The sequence below is a fragment of the Plectropomus leopardus genome, chromosome 6 (assembly GCF_008729295.1).
Source record: "Plectropomus leopardus isolate mb chromosome 6, YSFRI_Pleo_2.0, whole genome shotgun sequence".
NCBI classification, from domain to species: Eukaryota; Metazoa; Chordata; class Actinopteri; order Perciformes; family Serranidae; genus Plectropomus; species Plectropomus leopardus.
Genome location: NC_056468.1, coordinates 21,618,388 through 21,624,387, shown reverse-complemented (window position 1 = coordinate 21,624,387; position 6,000 = coordinate 21,618,388).

The window sequence follows — 6,000 nt, the reverse complement described above, 5'->3', positions numbered from 1 at the left end:
GTTAAGTAATGTATCTATTTATAGTACATTGTTACATTTGATTACTTATTACTTTTCAAAAAAATGTTTTAAACTGGGCAATAAAACTGAAAAATGTTAAGGCTATGTCAAAACAAGGTATTCCTGCACAGCAAGAAGATGTAAAGCAACAGGATGAATGTTTTATATTATATAGAAACTGTTTCCCCAAAAATAATATATTCAGACAAAACCCCTTTTTGATTAGGAACTGTTATTCAATTAGATGTTTTTATCTTAGTATACAGTTACATTTATTTTGTAATTTTACTACATGGAACTATTACTGCCCAACAGAGTTATGGAGGTATATTACAACATAATAATATATAATAATATCATTCAAAATAACAGAACAGGGATGGTTGAAGCATAGGATTATACGATTAAGATTATATCAATATTTTGAACTGCATAGTGTGCCATATTATACCAGCATAACACACAGCTGAGATATTTTACATGGATAGAATAGAATTGAACAGAATAGAGCAGAATACAGAAGAGAGTCTATTGAATAGAGTGTAGAATAGAACTGGGATAGAATTAAATAGGATTGAATTATGGGGGCTTATCATTACTTGACATTAACTTATAATACCTAATAGAATTGAAATAAAAAGGTTTGGTATTAGTATGATTAGTTTGGTAGAGGAACAGAACAGAAATATTTACAGGAATAGAATAGAATAGAATAGAATGCTCAAGCCCATGTGTGGACGTATATATAGACTATTCAATTAATAGAACAAACAAGGATCCATTGCTTCTCAGAGTGGAGAATAGAGTTAGATAGAATTAGATAGAATTAAATGATGGGGGTATGTCGCTTCTTAATATTAACATATATTGCTTAATAGAATTGAACTGAATAGGTTTGGTGTCAATATAAGTAGCAGAGGCACACCTTAAATTATTTTACAGGACTAGAACTAAATTAAACAAACAAACAAAAAGATATGTGTAGATCTATCTAGACTAGTGAATCTGTAGAACAGATTAGGGTTTAATGCTTATCATTACAATGCTACAGTGGAGTGTAGAATAGAATAAAATGCTGGTAATAATATAATAATTATAAATATGAATATATCAATGTTTTATAGAAATTAGTTGAATTTAATATGCATTAAAATTTCTAGAATAGCAGAGGCACACACCTGAAATAGAATAGAATAGTATAAAATAGAATAGAATAGAATAGAATAGAATAGAATAGAATAGAATAGAGGGTCCATCTAGAGGTAATTCAATCATAGAACATTAATACCTCAGATAATGTTACAATCACAATATAAGGTGGCATCAATTAATAGAGAGTGTAAGGAGTAATGTGAATAGAATAGAATAGAATAGAATAGAATAGAATAGAATAGAATGCTGTAGCCTATGTATTGGTCTACCATTCAATTTATGGAGCATATTAGAGTCTATTGTTATTACAATATTAGAATACAGTGAAGAACAGAATAATGGGAGTGGTTGTTTATTAAATTATATTATTCAATAATATTTTATTGGTATATCAATGGTAAATATAATTGAATTAGAATAGGCATTAATATGATTAGAAAAGCAGAACACACACCTGCAACCGTGTAACAGAAATAGAATAAAATAGAATTGAACAGAATAGGTGTGGATCCAACTAAAAACCTATTAACACCTCAGGTCATGTTACAATTCCAGAATAAAGTAGATAGTTGTATAATAGCACACTATATAATGTGACTGATTGGGACTGATGAGAATAGAATAGAATAGAATAGAATAGAATAGAATAGAATAGACAGTGGTCTGGGTTTGTCAGCATCCCTCTCCCTGCCCTGACAGCTCTGCAGGCCGGCCCGGCGCTGCTGCTGTCGGCAGCATGATGACAGACAGACCGCTGCTGTCAGAAGGACCGTAAATCATCCGGATGAGACTCACCTCGCCCCGCTCGATGCGCTCCACGATGCTGGCGAACTCCGTCATATCCTCAGAGTCCGACATGGCTCCAGATGAGGGTGGGTGTTGCAGCGCCGGTCAGCAAATACTAGAAAAATGTAGAAAAACACACGCGCGCACACACACAGCAGCTGCGGCTTAAACAAACAGGATCAAAAGCTTCACAGCTTCACAGGGGAGGTGAGATAACATCAAGAGAGAAGAGCCGCTCCTCAGACCACATCACCATCCTCCCTCCCTCTCCCTCTCTCCCTGCTTGTCCGTATAGAGTCTACAGTACATGCGCCGGCTGCAAGAAGCCAATTTTATTTTAGTTTGCCTCATCTTGGAGGGAAAACCCCGCCCTCGCCTCCTCAGTAGTGTACCATCTCCCTCCTTCTCCCTCTGCATCATCATCCCTCAGCGGCGATGTCTCCACTCACAGAGCTCTTTGTATGCTCCTGCTCCGTCATCTATCAGCCCGTCTCATCCATCAATCACTGGAATAATCTTAATAATCTCAGATTGGGGATTAAAGAGGCGGGGTGGGGGGTCTTAAATCTGTTGGTGCTGCAGTCAGTCAAGTTGGGCATTACGCATGGCTGGCCGCGCGCTCATGTATGCATATGTTGCTTTAAATGGACTCATTTCTGCTCATTGCGACCCAAATATGTGACTGCAACTCCCTGGTCCCACCATGGTGATTGAGGACTGATTCTGTCATCATGATAGGTTTAAATAGAGACCTGTTTTCATGCACGAGTCGGAATGTAAAGCGCCTGTTGTGTGAGGCCGGATTAAGTTCATGTTTTTAATTTTTTTTCTGGCAATGCCACTTGTTCCGCGTCACCAGATGGCCTGATGGCTTCATGCAGACATATTCCACCCCATTGAGCATGTGGAGGGGGACAAACGGGCAGACTGCCCTGACGGAGCAAACGGTGCATGACAAAACTAATAATTCAAAACTGACTACTGTTTCCAAAAGCACTGAGATAATCACTGTTTACTGCAGTGTAGCAACATGATCTCATTTTTGGAACAGCTGTCATCTATGGAAAATCTTAAAATCGATGTTATTATCTTAAAAATGGGATCAAATTTAGCCTACCATTTACAAATGATGCATCTGAGGCTGAATAATGAATCCAACTCGAAGTGGGAAAAACTGCAATTCATCGAATGGCCACTTGAGGCTGACTCCACAAGCGAGTCAATCCAGACCTTTGTTTTTTATTTATAACACCAGTTTTCATTTTATTGGGGCTTAAAGTTATGCATAATTAAGGGCAGGACGTAGCCTATTAGTGGTGCATTCCATTTGAAGCTAGAAGTCGAAATTTCCAAATTCTTGGTCGGAAATTTAAACTGTAATCAAGTCAGATATTCAACTTTAAAAGTTGGAAAAACCTCACCAATCTCGACCTCAAAATCCATAATGGCTGTGCGGCTTGCCAACTATAGTGAAACTGTGGAGTTTTACTGTTTATTAGCACTTAGTTGTACTGTCGAGCTTCTATCTGTGGACATGTTGCTTCGGTGTGTGTATGAGCAAAAAACAGCATAATGCATTGCTGTCTGGTGTTGCTAATAATGGCTAACTTGGCAAAAATTGTTTTTTTAACCTACTGAAACTGCAAAGCAAATTTAAGAACAGCATTACATGGTTGACTGCATCCAGTACAACACGTCGCAAAACCAAGATGTAAGAGCAATAACAGTTCAAAATTACAATGATGCAAAATCCAATGGAAAAATCCCACTGACTTTCTGATGAGGGAACCATTTCTGCAGCACTTTGTACCGCTGTAGCAGGCACAGGTAACAGCGCACAAGATGAAATCCTCGTCAAAAAACAAACAACACAGCATGACGTCAACTTCACATTCTTTCCATTTGCTGTTTAGCACTTAGACAAAGTGCAGCTGAGGCCAATGGAAACGCAGGCATTTCATCATAAACCAAATGTTAGACAAATAAAAATTATAATATTTTCATGACTCCAGATGGAAGAATTACAGGACAGTCAGAGTAACAATTCAGCCAGAGGGAAACATGAATGTCCATACCAAAGTTCACAGAATATCTCCAATAGTGTTGAAACATTTCACTCAAAAACCACATCTGATCCATATGGTGGCATTATCAGAATAGTCTGAAGATCAACAGTCATTAGGATTCATCCTCTGGGAACCATTAATGTTTGTGCCAGATTTCATGAAAAAAAAGCTTGTCCTTATCACAATCTAATGTCTGTTCTATTAGCATCATAAATGAACTAATAACCATTTAAAAAGGCATTAGCTACAGCTTACAGACCCTGTGCTAGGGTGCCTTGCTGCAAAGCTGTGACATACGGCTCACCGGTCGAGTGCAGCATCTATTGGCCATATCTGTATTTTTATAACCACTTCAATAGACTCTAGGGGCAAAGATGAGAGCTTAAGTCATATCTGTGGAGATGACACTTGACTGCCCTGTAAAAAACCATAAAACTGAGCCACAATGCCCTTCACTAGACTGAATAATCAATAAAATGCATTGATTAGTGTGTTTTACTAAGCAGAATTGACTCAAGTTAAATAACTACAGAGAAAGCAAGCTGTTGTATAAGCACATATATGTCAACCCGCAGGCCTGCTGATCATTCGAAATGAGTCATCCATATCACATGATGCAAAGCAGTAAACACACTGTGTGGTAGCAACAGCTCCATTCAACAAACAACAAAAAAAAACAAAGGACTGTGACAACAAGTCCCCCGGTGCTTGACAAATAAATCAACTGATCTTAGCAGCAGTGTTCTCATCAATGAAAGGCAGAAAATCTGAGTCATCAAAGTTCACAAAACCAGATTTCAACTCGAGTTATCTTCCGCTCAGCCTCTCCTACGTGATGGCAGTATAAGGTTACATGTCTCAGAAGGAAGTCTGTCTGCCATGCAGGTATTAGTTGTCTGTTGAACAGGGGACCATAAAACCACACCCAAACTACAGCTGCAGCTGGCTGTCAAGGGAGCATCTCCAGATGGTTGTAGTCTGTGTTGGGCTGTATCCACAAGGGAAGAAAATACATTTGAATCCTTATTTTCCCCTTTTTGTTTTTTAGATTGCTTTCTAAATGTAAAAAAAATCAGAAACATCTCATCGAATTATGTTGAATTTTTTATTAACCTCTACTTTCAGATGTCTAAGTGCCATTATGGGCCACATTTGTCTGGATTGAATTACCTCATCAGTGCCAACAGTGAAGTCTGCGGCTGTGCTATGCAGCTCCCAAGTGGGACTCTATATGTGTGTTTGCAATGCGTGCCCTGTATCCAGTGAAACTCCCCTTCCCCCAGGCTTTTAATTATGTCTTAGCCACTGACCCAGCAAAGAACAGAAAAAAACTCCTCATCAGTCTGCGTTACTTTCAAGCTCATCCACATTGCAGAAAAAATGAAGGGTAATTGAGGCAAATTAGGGAAAATGCTGACCAGTTGTTGTCTTTGAAGTTAAAAATAGATCAACAGTTTTGAGTCATCCAGCCACAGTCTACAGCAAAAAGAAAGACTTGGGTCTTGTAAACAGAATCTCAGCTGTTGTAGGTAAATAACACCTGAATCTTTTTGCTCAAGGAAATAAAAAGGTACTGAAACAGAAGTATTTCTAACCTGTGCCTAAAAGAAATGTCATGTTTGATGAGGACATATTAGTGATCGATGTATCTAATGCCTGCCGCTCATTTTAATTCAACCTTTCATCACAACATAAAACCCTCACTATGAATAGTTGTTATTCAGCACTAAAAAATAACTTAAAGGGATAGTTCAGTTTTTTTGTTTTAGGTGGGGTAAGGTAAGGTACAACTTAAATGTCTCCGAGGGGCAATTTGAAATACAGACTGTAGTCATATGTACAACTAAACAGACAAATATAAATACCTAAACACACAGAAGCTAGAATCACACACCGTCAGGGGTAAATTATGGCTCAATGCTTGTTAAGGTAAACAATAGCAGACGGGACAAAGGTTGTTCTATAACGCTTTGTGCTGCAGGGAAGCAAAACCTCC